General features: G+C 44.7%; 1 protein-coding gene across 2 annotated transcripts in view; it reads left to right on the top strand.

Moving 5' to 3' along the window:
• Window positions 1-15593, top strand: part of CNTN5 (contactin 5) — an 897557-nt gene that overhangs the window by 86376 nt on the left and 795588 nt on the right. Inside the window, exon 2 of one of the 2 annotated variants that reach the window (XM_060234909.1) lies at window positions 4981-5188. The exons of the other annotated variant lie outside the window; for it this stretch is intronic. The gene's annotated coding sequence lies outside the window, so the exon portion shown is untranslated. The remainder of the gene's footprint in view (window positions 1-4980; window positions 5189-15593) is intronic. 2 annotated transcript variants of the gene reach the window in all.

The following is a 15593-nucleotide window of genomic DNA, read 5'->3' as shown; positions in this document are numbered from 1 at the left end:
GACGGCTTGATGACTGTAAGTAATTGTTGAGTATTTGTCGCCACTTTGTAAGATTATATTATCATCACACCGTATTTACACTGTATTTGAATGTGCTTTAGTCATGTTCATTTGTCATGTTCATTTCTCGCTGCCCGTTAAGATGCTTTCCAGCGCAATCAAACATTCTTCTGAGTTTTGTGTCCCAACGAACATACAGCATAATTGCCAATTGTATTTTCTCCGAAATGCTTTAAAAGGGGAGTTCCCCCCCCCCATCATTTACATTTTTAGAATTACAATATTGTGATAATTGTTAGGTAAAATATGTTAAATAGTGCTTTTGATAATACCTTGTGTGTTAAATGATGCTGAATAAAAAGATACCCAAAAGCAATCGCAGAGAGCAGAACGCTAGCTGAATACATAAACAGTGGGTGAAGCTGGAAGAACATAAACTTATTTGGGCCTTGTCTGTTCCCAAAGGGCTTCTTCTTATTGCATTTGGCTGCAAAAGCAGCGGTTGCAAAACTTTCAGACAAAAGCGACAGGCGCTATGATCTGAAAGGCCGCGGCAATGGGACGGGCCCCCAATCCAGCAGTACAAATGATCTTTACACAGTATGAGTTTTTGCTTGAATCTAATGGATGGCCTTTTAGTTAATGAATAATGTGCATTTTAAGCATAGCATTGTCTGTTGGGGGTAGAGCACCAGCAAAGCTATCTGACAGGTGATCAGGATTGCCAGGCAATGTCTGGTAACTGGTGGGAGGGTTGGGAAATAATTCAAGATTTTGGGGGTGGAGCCTGAGGAGGCCGGGGTTTGGGGAGAGAGGGACTTCATTGGGGTTTGGGGAGATAGGGACAGGGGTGGAATTCTAGCAGGAGCTCCTTTGCATATTAGGCCACACAACCATGATGTAGCCAATCCCCCAAGAGCTTGCAAAGCTCTGTTTTGTAAGCTCTTGGAGGATTGGCTACATCAGGGGTACGTGGCCTAATATGCAAAGGAGCTCCTGCTAGAATGCCACACCTGGATAGGGACTATAATAAAGTGCACCTCCCAGAAGTGCCATTTTTTCCAGGTGAACTACTCTCTGTCACATGGAGATCAGTCGTCATAGATGGAGATCTTCAGCCACCACCGGTAGGTTGACATCCCAGGTTAATATTGCCCACTCTGGCTAGCCATGGCTCTCTCACGCCAAAACAAAAACAGAGAAGAAACCAACCTTAATAAATGACAAAATTGGGTACCCAAAGGGTTGGATGTGATAACTTTTTTTTTTTTTAAGAAATAAATTAAACTGTATAGATAAAGCCCTGAACATTGTGGGTGTCCCCAGGGCTGCCGTGGGAAAGGCAATCCTATTATATCTGTATGAACCTGGGCTCTCCCAGGCACACGTCTTTCACCTTGCCTGATCCTTTGAACTGGAGATGCTAGGGATTTAACCTGGGGCTTTAAGTTACAAAGCACATGCTCTTTCCCTGAGCCCTGGCGCCATCCCTCGAATACCATATGCATCTTCTACCTATAGGCCGCCAAACAAATCTACACAATATGGCATGCCGTATTTGTCAAGCAACTTCTCTGACCTTTTAATCTTTTGAAAACATCTTGGTGGGAAAAAAAAAACCCCAAACAAACTGCCTTGGAAAAAAAATCCGCCAGGTTTCTTTTCTATGACGTTCGACCCAGATGCCCTACCTCTTTCCAAACAAGCAGTTCAACTGTGGCTACGAAAGGGAGACGTTCCGTTGAAAATCAGTCCCCTTAAAGCTTTTTGTGCTCACAAATCTGTCAGCTTCGCCTAACGTTATTTTTTACATTAGTCTACTTTGCAACACCATCACTAGCATTAAAAAAAAAAATTAATTCCTTAACCATTGAAGGGTTGTTCTGAGTGTAATAAATGAGCAGGTGGCTTAGCGAAGCCTGTTGACTGAGTGTGGTGGATTTATACTGAGGTTAACAGCGCCTTTTATTGATAATCTCCCGCCATCTGTTCTAATGATTTATTCATACTAAGAAGGCGGGGAAAGGAGGGGAGCAGGTGAGGAAATAGACTGGGAGTAGATGCCGTTGCATAGATTTGGAACTGGGTGGTAATTATGTGAGCAGGATCAGTGCTATAGGTAATGTTAAAAGCTGCTGCCATCTTTTTAAACAGCATATTTGATAACGTGGGAAGTAACAAAGGCTTTCTCCAGACCTGCTTTACAAAGTATACGCTGGCATCTGTTGACAGCCAGATTGGGGAAGGGCTGTCGCTCAGTGGAAGACGGCATCTGTGCATGGAGAAAGTCCCAGGTTCAGTCTCCGACAAAGCACCTCACCCGCTGGGTATAGGGAACAGACTTGTCATAGAATCAGAGAATCACAGAGTTGGAAGGGACAATACAGGCCATCTAGGCCAACCCTCTGCTGAATGCAGAATCAGCCTAGAGTCAATCACTAGAACATGTGCTGACGGGTTTCATCTACAATTGGCCTCCCCCGCCTTCTCTCCCCCCTCCCCCTCTGTTCTTATCAAATGGTTATATGTTAGCTCCCCATAGGATATTATGGCATCTTATAGCTGTATACTGGAGGTATGTTATGGATTTTATTGTATTTATTGGACTTATTATAATTTTGATGTAGAAAGCAGAGAAAGAGGTACTTTTCTCCCTTTCTCACAATACAAGAACTCGTGGGCATTCGATGAAATTGCTGAGCAGACAGGTTAAAACAGATAAAAGGAAGGACTTCTTCACCCAAAGGGTGATTAACATGTGGAATTCACTGCCACAGGAGGTGGTGGCGGCCACAAGCATGGCCACCTTCAAGAGGGGTTTAGATAAAAATATGGAGCAGAGGTCCATCAGTGGCTATTAGCCACATTGTGTGTGTGTGTGTGTGTGTATATATACATATAATTTTTTGGCCACTGTGTGACACAGAGTGTTGGACTGGATGGGCCATTGGCCTGATCCAACATGGCTTCTCTTATGTTCTTATCGTATTTCTTGTTTTAGAATGTAATGTGTTTTATAAATTGATGTTACCCGCTCTGAGCCGGCTTTGGGAGAGTGGATCATCATCATCATCACCACCACCATCACAATTATTTGACAGCATCATCAGATTTAGTTAGAAAACTAATTTTAACAGATTGTAGTGGTACCCATACCACCTGTTTCACCCCATCCAATTAGGTGAAGAAGCTAGGCTTAAGAAGAGAAGAAGATGATATTGGATTTATATCCTGCCCTGTTCTCTGAATCTCAGAGTCTCAGAGCGGTCACAATCTCCTCTACCTTCCTCCACACACAACAGACACCCTGTGAGGTAGGTGAGGCTGAGAGAGCTTTTACAGCAGCTGCCCTTTCAAGGACAACTCCTGGGATAGCTATGGCTAGGGTTGCCAAGTCCAATTCAAGAAATATCTGGGGACTTTGGGGGTGGAGCCAGGAGACTTTGGGGTGGAGCCAGGAGACATTAGGGGTGGAGCCAAGATCAAGGTTGTGACAAGCATAATTGAACTCCAAAGGGAGTTCTGGCCATCACATTTCAAGGGACGGCACACCTTTTCAATTCCTTCCTTCCATAGGAAATAATGGATAGGGGCACCTTCTTTTGGGGATCATAGAATTGGACCCCCTGGTCCAATCTTTTTTGAAACTTGGGGGGTATTTTGGGGAGAGGCACTAGATACTGTGCTGAAATTTTGGTGCCTCTACCCCAAAAAACAGCCCCCCCAGAGCCCCAGATACCCACAGATCAATTATCCACGATTTTCTATGGGAATAGATCTCCATAGGGAATAATAGAGTTCCCAGCAGACATTTCCCTCCCCTCCCCCCGCTTTCTGACGACCCTGAAGCGGGGGGAGGGTCTCCAAACCGGGGGATCCCCTGCCCCCACCTGGGGATTGGCAACCCTAGCTATGGCTGACCCAAGGCCATTCCAGCAGGTGGAAGTGGAGGAGTGGGGAATCAAACCTGGTTCTCCTAGATAAGAGTCGGTGCACTTAGCCACTACACCAAACTGGCTTACAAGGTCTCTGGCACCTCCCACTGTTCACTCACTGTCCTGATCCCCACTTTCATGGGGTCAATTAGCTGAGGCTCTCCCCCCCCCACCCCCCACAGTCCCTTGGGGAAGGAAGGAAAGAGCCAGCACTTCCTTTGCAAAGTACTCTGGATCCCATGGGAGAAATACAAAGAAAGCATCTTTAAGACCAACAAGTGCTAACGTTGTAAGCAAAGAAATGAGTCAGTTAGCAGGCTGGAAGCAGAATGTCATGTCTGGCACAGACCTGAAAGTGGTGTCATTACATTGGCATGACATTCTAGGATCCTCAAAAAAAGCTCTGTGGTAGCTGGGAGGAATCATGTTGATGTGGTGAATGTCACTTCCAGGTTTGTACAGCGAAGACCCACAAAGAGATGTGCCTAGGTTGCTGCCTTTGTTAAAGGCCTTAAAAGATCTCTCCAGAGGGAAGTCTGTCTTACTTCCAATTAAAATAGTCGTCAGGGGATTTGAAAGACCTCTGCCTGATACCCTGGAGAGGAAACAAGACTGACCTCGATAGATTAATGGTCTGACTCAGTATAAGACAGTCTTGTATGTCTGTGTAAGTACCTGAGGCTGAAACAGTAAACATTAGTTAATGTATGTTGTTTCTAGGGTTGCATGGTCCCCCCAGCTGTGGTTGAGGGGGCATAAGATTGCCAGATCCAGGTTGGGAAGCTCCATCTGGGGATGGAGCCTGGGAAGGACAGAGACCTCAGTGGGGTACAATACCATCAAGTCCACCCTCCAAAGCATTCATTTCCTCCAGGAGAACTGATCTCTATAGCCTGGAGATAAGCTGTAATTCCAGGGTATCCCCAGGTCCCATCTGGAGGCTGGCATTCTGAAGGCTTGCCATCAAAATCAGGAAATAATGAAATAGTTTTCATTAGGAGCACAAGTTTAATAAGTGGTATTTTCTTTCTCTTTTCTTTCACAGGTTTAATAAATGAGGTTTTCTTTCCCCTTGGCTTTTTTTGCTCAGTGATAAGGATCCAAAGATCATTTTAGCAACTGCAAAATTTGTCTCAGTCTTTTTAGCTCTTGCATGAGGAAAAAAAAGGAAGAAAGAAAAGAAAAGAAACAACTGTCTTGCTGCTCAGAATTCGTGAATCGATGCGCTTCTAAGGGTATAAAAGAAAGGGAAGGTTTGCTTTCTCAATTCCTTAATAAGTGATGTTTTCTCTCTCAGAGCTGCAGTAGCAACAACTTCCTTTTCCTTATTCTAGCAGAGGGCCAAACTAGACGGAAAAGTATCCTCATGGCTTCCACAAGGCTGCTGAAGGAATTTAAAAATGACATGAGGCGGTCCCAATCCTGATCAGGCCTGCTGTGCCTCAGGCCTCTCCCACGTCCACCCCCAAAGTCTCCAATATTTTCCAGCACAGATCTGGCAACCTTTATTAGACAATATTCAAAACTTGACTTTTGGGAGGCTAGCTAATTGCTTTATCGTCTTCCAGATTCTGCTGTCTAGAAAAATACCCCTTCATTTGCATGACTCAGAAATTCATTAGCCAGAAGCGCTGATACCCGAGAATTATTTGGGCTACAGTGGGCTATCATTATTCAATCCGCTAGCAGCTCCTTATTTGGATCAATAGGAGGCCAGAGGGCCTTGACAAGCGATATTTTTTCTAATATTGATCCTGATGACCAAGCTGGTGCCCTCGAGTCTAAGTATTGATTTATTCTTTCTTTCTTTTAAAAAAAAGAGAGAGAGAGAGAAAGCTGTCAAGCTAGAGGCCAGTTTTCTGCTGTTAAACATGTCAGGCCTTGTAATTAAAGAAAATGGCAAGCTGTCATTTATTCAGAAAAGATGCTAACAGGCCTAATTTTAAAGTAATATATACATGCCCCTGTTTTCCATTTTCTTTTTTTAATTTCTGTTTTCATGGAATCATAGGGCGTTTTCGCACTCACCTTCAAGTGGCGCGACCACCCTCCTCACGCCGGAGGATCTGCAGGGATTTCGCATAAGAAGCGCCGGAGCAGCCAAAAGAGCCGGCGACTTCCGTCGCAAAAGCCGCTCAAACGTTTTCCTGCTTCTTGGCGGTTTACGTTTGAGCGGGTTTCGCGACGGAACTTTCCGGCTCTTTTGGCTGCTCCGGCGCTTCTTATGCGAAATCCCTGCAGATCCTCCGGCGTGAGGAGGGTGGTCGCGCCACTTGAAGGTGAGTGCGAAAACGCCCATAGAGTTGGAACGGACCTGCGGGGTCATCTAGTCCAACCCCCTGCACAATGCAGGAAAATAACAAATATCTCCCCCCCCCACACACACACACACACCAGTGATCCCTTCTCAATGCCCAGAAGAGCATTTTGCCAGTAATAATTAGAAGGCTTTTGTATCTGCTAAAGAAATTTAGAACTATCTTGCTTCAAAATTAAACCACTTATGACAGAAAAAGGGAGAGAATATTTTCCAGCCCCAAAAAAAAACAAACATTGTACCATCTAATCTCTGAAGGCTTTTGCAACAGACTAGGTTTAGGACTGGTTTAAAAGCTCCATATACATGTAAGCACAAGTGGTACTGAGAGGGTGGTAATTTTGAAAGAAACAAAGAGATTGCAGAGAGCATTTACCAGTCAAAACCAGAAGGCTTTTTGCTTCTGTTTTAAGAAGTTAAGGACCAATTTGGTCCTAATACATACACTGGAATACAACAGGAAGCTGATAACCTTGCCATGTACAGGAACATCCTTGAGAAAGAAGTTGATGAAATGAGCCTAAACCGGGTGCTCATTGGATGGAACTTTTTGTAACATTGTATTTCCTTCTAATATGACAAATAGCTTTGTAAGAATTGTGATATAGTACTTTAGAAAAAGTTTCCCTAAATATGTTAGCCAGCATATCACAGTGTTGTTTGTCTGTATATTCTTTACTATGAACTGTGATCCCATCATGTTGTTGTTTTTCCATGCCCAGAAAATGGCAAAAAAAAAAAAAAAACGTCCAGAATACCTGGCCGAACTGGCCTGGAGAAAAATTGGTGATGAGGAACTTTTGATAAAGTTCCTCATCAAAGGCTCCTTAGAAAGCTTGAGAGTCATGGAGTAAAAGGACAGGTCCTCTTGTGGATCAAAAACTGGCTGAGTAATAGGAAGCAGAGAGTGAGTATAAATGGGCAGTCTTCGCAGTGGAGGACGGTAAGCAGTGGGGTGCCGCAGGGCTCGGTACTGGGTCCCATCCTCTTTAACTTGTTCATAAATGATTTAGAGTTCGGAGTGAGCAGTGAAGTGGCCAAATTTGCGGATGACACTAAATTGTTCAGGGTGGTGAGAACCAGAGAGGATTGTGAGGAACTCCAAAGGGATCTGTTGAGGCTGGGTGAGTGGGCGTCAACGTGGCAGATGCGGTTCAATGTGGCCAAGTGCAAAGTAATGCACATTGGGGCCAAGAATCCCAGCTACAAATACAAGTTGATGGGGTGTGAACTGGCAGAGACAGACCAAGAGAGAGATCTTGGGGTCATGGTAGATAATTCACTGAAAATGTCAAGACAGTGTGCGTTTGCAATAAAAAAGGCCAACGCCATGCTGGGAATTATTAGGAAGGGAATTGAAAACAAATCAGCCAGTATCATAATGCCTCTGTATAAATCGATGGTGCGGTCTCATTTGGAGTACTGTGTGCAGTTCTGGTCGCCGCACCTCAAAAAGGATATTATAGCATTGGAGAAAGTTCAGAAAAGGGCAACTAAAATGATTAAAGGGCTGGAACACCTTCCCTATGAAGAAAGGTTGAAACGCTTAGGGCTCTTTAGCTTGGAGAAACGTCGACTGAGGGGTGACATGATAGAAGTTTACAAGATAATGCATGGGATGGAGAAAGTAGAGAAAGAAGTACTTTTCTCCCTTTCTCACAATACAAGAACTCGTGGGCATTCGATGAAATTGCTGAGCAGACAGGTTAAAACGGATAAAAGGAAGTACTTCTTCACCCAAAGGGTGATTAACATGTGGAATTCACTGCCACAGGAGGTGGTGGCGTCCACAAGCATAGCCACCTTCAAGAAGGGGTTAGATAAAAATATGGAGCAGAGGTCCATCAGTGGCTATTAGCCACAGTGTGTGTGTGTGTATATATATATATATATATATATATTTGGCCGCTGTGTGACACAGAATGTTGGACTGGATGGGCCATTGGCCTGATCTAACATGGCTTCTCTTATGTTCTTATGTTCTTATGGTGCCTGACCCCAGAGTGGCAAACAGCATTTCCTTGGGTGTGTGAGAAAGGGCCACAAAAACTAAGCACTAATGCAACACTTCCTGCCCTCCTTCTCATGATCTGTCTAAGTTCACAGAATCAGCATAGCTTTCAGATGGTCTTCTAGCCTCTGTTTGAAAACCTCCAAAGAAGGAGAGCCCACCACCTCCCGAGGAAGCCTGTTTCACTGAGGAACCACTCTAACTGTCAGGAAGTTCTTCCTAATGATTAGTCAAAAACCCTTTTGAGTTCATTTCAACCTGTTGGTTCTGGACCGACCGTCTGGGGCAAGAGAAAACAACTCCACACCACCGTCTATATAACAGCCCTTCAAGAACTTGAAGATGGTTATCGTATTACCTCTCAGTTGTTTCCTCTCTAGGCTAAACATACCCAGCTCCTTCAGCCTTTCCTTACAGGACTTGGTCTCCAGATTTATATAGGGGCCTAGGGAGGGCAGGGTTTGGGATAGGGTTGCCAAGGCCCCTGTGTTCTGGAGCCTATTGTACCATAGAGTTTCCCCTCTCAAATGACTAGAGCATCCAAGAAAACCATAGAGTTTTCCCAGAAGTGCCTAGAGTGGCTGCTGAATGACGTCGCCAGCACGATGACATCACTTCTGGGTGATGTCATCACACCAGTGACATAGGGGGAGGTTCCCCCTGCTGTCCCAATGTGGGCCAGCGGGTTAGGAACCTCCCTGGCAGAGGAATCCCTGCCCGAACCAGGGGCTTGGCAGCTGTAGTTTGGGAAGGGGAGGAACCTTAGCAGGGTTTAATGCTCTAGAGTCCACCCTCCAAAACACCCATTTTCTCCAGGTGAATTTATGTTGATTACCTGGTGATCAACTGTAATAGCAGGAGATCCAGGTGGACTCTAGGACATTATTCCTGGAGGTGGGCAACTCTTGTAGTAGAAAGTCCCAGGACCAAAAGCTGAACACATGAAGCTGCCTTCTGCTGAAACACAACATTGGTATATTGTGGTCAGTATTATCTATTTGAATGGCAGCAGCTCTCCAGGATCTCATGTATTTCACATCACCTCCTACCTGATATTTTAACTGGACATAACCAGATATTGAATCTGGGACCTGTCTGCAGCCCTTACCACAGACACAAATCTAACCTAAGAAGAAGACCATGGATTTATACCCTGCCCTTCTCTCTGAATCAGAATCTCAGACCGGCTTACAATCTCCTTTATCTTCTTCCCTCACAACAGACACCCTGTGAGGTAGGTGGAGCTGAGTGAGCTCTCACAGAAGCTGCCCTTTCAAGGACAACTCTGCGAGAGCTATGGCTAACCCAAGGCCATTCCAGTAGCTGCAAGTGGAGGAGGGAATCAAACCTGCTTCTCCCAGATAAGAGTCCACACACTTAACAACTACACCAAACTGGCTCTCTAGTGATTCCAGCCCCCCATCCTGTAAAGACATAATTGGGCTTTCACCATTATGGATATTAAAACTGATTTTATTCCAACCCTCAGTGAAAATATTAAATTACATCTACTTGACTGATCAATGGAAAGAACATCAAATGTGTCCCTAAAAATCTTCTTCATTGCTTTGGTTATAGTGGGTCCTATATACTGAAGGATGAAAACAAAGAAGTTGTGTTGTCCTTTGCCATATTAAATATCCCATCCCTGCATATTCTTCCTGCAGTCATGGATGGGGTGATCCCTCCAAACAACCCCGTGACTGGACCAAGATCACCCAATGAGCTTCATGGCCCCAAGAAGGGGCTGGAACCCAAATTCTTATCACCATCCAAACCCAGCATTCAGACTGCTGTACTGGGTTGGATTTCACAAGTGGTTATTCTAGTATTTCTCGGTCGCATGAGGGGTGATGGGATCCTGTCAGTGAATACTGTAAGCAGAGTCAGGGTGCAATCATTTTTGGCTACAGAAGAGCATAGCTTACACACCGATGTTCCAGCAACTGGGCATGACTGTGAATGAAATTCACTGAGTTAAATTATTGGGCTGTAAATCAAAGCTGTTTGATTGAAATAAATTCTGTGGAAACGAATGTGGCTTTCAAATGACCGTGTAAAGGTATCCGTCTTGTTCAAGCTAGCTCAGGCAGATGCTTTGTAATAAATCCCCAAGGACTTGGTTCGAAGAATGGCTGAAACTTTTACTGGCACTAAAGCAAGGCCTTGTGCGGGTCTCGCTTGACCATAACTTACAATAGCCAACAGTAGAAAACAGCAAGAGCCCAGTAGCACTTTAGACTAACAAAATTTATGGCAGGGTATTAGCTTTCATGAGCCACTGCTTACTTCTTCAGATACAGCTAGAACGTGAGTCCATCTGCCCTTATATCTTGGAGTGGAGTCATTTCAGATGCCAAATGGCAATAGCAGGTGAATGACAATAGGAAGCATGACTGGATTAGGTGTGATATGTTGATAGGCATGGAGAAATCAGCAATTGATGATAGGAAACCTAGATCTCAGTTCAGTCCAGGAGGATGCATTGTCTTGAGCTTCATTATCAATTGCAATTCAGCAGTTTCTCTTTCTAATCCCTTTTTGAAATTCCTTTGTAAAAAAAAAACTGCTAGTTTTAGATCAGCAACTGTTGTTGGTGTGGTCACACTACACTAAATAATGCCTTTTACATCTGGATTTTTACTGTGTAAGAATAGCAAAAATCCAGATGTAAAACACATTATTTAGTTTAGTGTGAACGTGCCATGTACGTCCTGGAAGGTTTACACGTTCCCCCACTTGTTTCTGAATGTTGTTGTTTTTAATGTCAGACTTCTGCCCATTCATTCTTTGACGTCGCTTCTAACAGAGTTATCCTAAACAAACTTAGATCCTTCTATGCCTGTTGACTTCATTAAGCTAAGAAGTGTGTAACTGTTGGGTTGCTGGCTCTGGATTGGGAAATAACTGCAGATTTTTGGGGTGGAGCCTGAGGAGGGTGGGGTTTGAGGAGATGGGGAAAGTGCAACAGAGACCACCTTCCAAAGGGGTCTTTTTCTCCAGATGAACTGATCCCTGACACTTGGAGATCAGTTGTAATCCCATTCCCAGGAGCTCTCCAGCCACCGCCTGCAGGTTGGCAACCCTATGTGACTCTGGTTAGAGTTGTACCATAGATTAAGCCTCAGAAAGGGCCAGCCCTAGACTTGCTAGCACCCTTGCTGCACTGTCACTGAGTCACATGGGGACACCCAGTTTGGTACCCCAAGAAGACTGGCGCCCTAGGCAACCACCTAGTTTGCCCAGTGGCAGGGCCAGCCCTGGTCTCAGGCTATGAGATTCCTGACTCAAGCCCTAGATCCCATTTCTGAAACTATAGTTAAATATTTACTGGTAAAATTGATGAAATGTCACATTTCAGTTTGTCCTTTGTTCAACAAGGGGCTATATTTAGAAGTGGAACATATGCATACCGTGCATGCATACCGGTGTAGCATCTGCCGGTGCCATAGAACGCTGCTGATTCTGTGCACGTTTTCTCCTACTATTTTAGTAGTTTGGGGTTGTTTTTTTTTAAAGATTCATATTACTGATTTTTAAACTTTTGTCTGTAAACTGCCTCAAATGTTTCAGGAATAGTAAAAGAGAAGAATACATTTTTATAACCCCACTTTTCTCTGTCTTAAGGAGTCTCGGAGCGTCTCACGATTGCTTTCCCCTCCTCTCCCCACAACAGTCACCCTGTGAGCAGTGTTCCCTCTAAGCTGAGTTAGCATGAGCTAGCTCACAGATTTTTAGCCTCCAGCTCACAAATATTTGTCTTAGCTCAGGAAGGATGACCCCAGAGCACAATAATTTATGCGGTAGCTCACAACTTTAATGCCAGTAGCTCGCAAAGTAGAATTTTTGCTCGCAAGAGTCACTCCATCTTTGTTCCAACCAGTGGGGGATGGGTGCCAAGAGTCACTCCATCTTTGTCAAGAGTCACTGCATCTTTGGCAGCCTAAGTCACATTGCTGATGTCACACAGGAAGTGACATCATCATGTCAGTGACTCTGGTGTTTGGGCAAAAACTGTACGGTAAAACTGGCTTCTACCATAGAGGAACAAAGATGGAGTGACTCTTGACACCCATCCCCCACTGGTTGTCAAAAGGGACCTGGCAAATCTATCCTACCATGTGCTGTGGTGACAGGTTCTGTTGGAGTAGGGTTGTCAGCCTCCAGGTGGGAGTGGAGGATCCCTTGATTTAGCAGGCTCCTTACCGCCACTGGCCAGCTGGCTGGTGGGGGAAGCCCTGTCCCCAACAACCACGATCTGGCACAACATCCCCAATGTGATGACATCCCTGGCATGATGATGTCACTTCCGCATGACATCATCACACCAGGGGTGTCATGTGCAGTGATGTTGCCTTGCCCCTCCACTCCCATAAAGCTCCCACCCACCAGGCGAGAGCCTAGGACCTGACAACCCTATGTTGAAGCAATATTTTCAAATCTGATTAGCCAATCAGGTGTCCAGTGGCACTTGGGTTTCTTGGCCACTGTGTGACACAGAGTGTTGGACTGAATGGGCCACTGGCCTGATCCAACATGTTTTCTCTTATGTTCTTAATAAGAAGCCTTGTTAGTGCCCAGGAAAGTGTCTTGGGCACCACAGTATCCATAAACATCATGTTGGGGGTTTCTGTCATAGTGTTTCTGTGGAATCCTAGAGGGTCATTTTGTGTGTCCCCATACCTTCAAGCAGGGCTTGTTTTGAGCAGGAACACAGTTCCGGCTGGCTTGGCGTCAGGGGGTGTGGTTTAATATGCAAACAAGTTCCTTGCCTTCAGGCCTCCTCCTGGTTGCCAGAAGTTGGTTGGTAACCCTGTAGCAGTTGTTCCTAGTTGGGCAAATGTGAATTTTGTGCATTGCTACCATTCTGTTTGTTTTCGGGATAAACGGAATGGCATTTGATGCGGTCTTTATTATTTAGGTTGACTGTTAACATTGAAAGGAATGTTTCCATTAGGCACCATGAAATTAAAGCTCTTTCAAATGTTCAATTTATGAGCATTCCATTAAACCGCATCGAGCACTGCAGAGGTTAAGCATTGTGACAGGGTTAATCCATTTTTTGCACATTAGCGACATGTGAATGAGTGGTTAGCAGCAAACATAAATTTAGTTTGCTTTGTTTGCAGAAGCAAAACTGTTTGCAATCGCTTTGAACAAGTCAGACGGTTCACGGCGGCAATTAGCATATATATGTAACATTGTCCTGGAATCGGATATCTAACTTGCTTACGCTTCCTGAAAGCGGCGCTTCCTGAACGCAGCACTCGACTGCGCCTTTTGAAAATAATTATTATTTGTATATCGCGCTACAAAATGAAATAAGACAGGGAATATATGTGCAAAGAGATGTTCCTAACCGTTGCAAGGGATGCAGCTGAATGGAAATGCGTAGCACTGCAGTCTCCCAACCAGGGTTACCAGCCCCTTTCTGCCCCCAGGTCCTATTTCTCACTGGGTGCAGCAGGAGGACATAAAGACCTTTGGGGTCAGTCAGCAATTTTTCTCCAGGCTAGTTTGACAAGAGACCTTGAAGATTTTTGCCATCTTCTAAGCATGGAGCAAGGGTCACTGGTGTGTGGAGGGGGAGGTGTTTGTGAAGTTCCTGCAGTGTGCAGGGGGTTGGACAAGATGACCTTGGAGGTCCCTTCCAACTCTATGATTCTATGATTAAATGATGTTACACCTCTCTAGAAATCAGCAGGAACTCTGTGGTGAAACCATAGTGTTTGTGGTGATTCCTAGAGATGACTGATGTCACTTCCAGGTTTCCCTAGGTGTGATGTCACACTGTTGCCACTGGCTAACCCCATGTCTTCCCATAGTCTCCAAATGATTGCCAAGCTGCCCTGGCTTACTTCAAACTTGGATTCCAATAAATAAGATGGAATGTTTCAGCTTTTAATTTGATAGAATCAGAACCCATTCATACGCTTTTCTTTACAGAGCTGATAAGGACTATAAACCTGCACCTTGTATATGCCTTAAACAAGGGATGGACTAGGGTTGCCAGGCAGTACCTAGCAACTGGCAGGAGGGTTGGGGGAGCACAGTGTTGCAGAAGAAAAATTCGAAAAATGCAGCCTTGTGTACTTACCGTAAGTTCTTACTAGCAGATTCAAAATGTAGCTCTAGGAATTGCTACACGTTCTATGGTTTTACTATAGAGTACCCAAAGATACCTAGAGCTACCCTCTGTCACTTCCAGTTAGAACTTCTGTTACACAAGCCTGTATTTAAAAAAAAAAATTCTTCCATCGTGTGGAGTGGCTGTAGGCAACAGAACTTGAGAATGAAGGACCTGCCACCTTCACCACGGTGAAGACACTTGGGCAGACCTCTGTTGCTCTGTTTGCCTTGGAAAATGTGGATGTAAAACGGGAAAACTGGAGAGGTTTGAAATAAACCACTCCTCCCCGACTGCCTCTTCTTACAGTACAGATGTTTGCACCATTCGCCTCCCCACCCACCCCTTTCCATTGTTTCTCCTGCATCATTTCTTCCCACCTCAATCCATCTCATGCTGGTCTTCCTCTTTTCCCTGTTGCCTTCCATGTTTCCCAGTATCGTCATCTTTTCCAGTGACTCTTGTCTTCTCCTAATGTGACCAAAGTACAAGAGGCTCAATTTAGTCATTTTTCACTTCTTGGGAGAGTTCAGGCTTGATTTGATCTGAGCTAGAACCCATTTGTCCATTTTATTTGTCTGGATAGAGTTGTCGGGGATAAATGCTGGATAGATGCAGCTTTGATCTGATCCGGTAATGCTGCCCATATGTTTTTAGGGAAGAGCCATCGCTGGGTCACGTGCCACAGATTAAACCCTCATGTTCTGGATGTCAGTTTGTGTGCTACTAGAGGCATGCCCACTCACTCCTCTCGCCAATCCGTAGCTTGCTGCACTCACAATGTTTAACAGCCGGGGTGGAATTCTAGCAGGAGCTCCTTTGCATATTAGGCCACACACCCCGATGTAGCCAATCCTCCAAGAACTTACAAGGCTTTTTTTTGTAAGCTCTTGGAGGACTGGCTACATCAGGGGTGCGTGGCCTAATATGCAAAGGAGCTCCTGCTAGAATTCCACCCCTGTTTAACAGCAGCTTGAATGCTGAATGAGTAGTTCTGCCTCCTGACAGGATAGTTGTAGCCGTACTAGATAAAGCAACAGCAGAAGTGATCGTGCTTTTTTGCAATCTGTAGTAATTAATGTAATGTAATGGTTTTAATTAATGCACCATTGGTTACTATGTTGTTTATTAATGTTTTATTTATTAATGTACCATTGGTCACTGTGTTGTTAGCCGCCCTGAGCCTGCTTCGGCGGGGGAGGG

The sequence above is a fragment of the Heteronotia binoei genome, chromosome 3 (genome assembly GCF_032191835.1).
Source record: "Heteronotia binoei isolate CCM8104 ecotype False Entrance Well chromosome 3, APGP_CSIRO_Hbin_v1, whole genome shotgun sequence".
NCBI lineage: Eukaryota > Metazoa > Chordata > Lepidosauria > Squamata > Gekkonidae > Heteronotia > Heteronotia binoei.
This window is presented reverse-complemented; position numbering and strand designations above follow the sequence as displayed.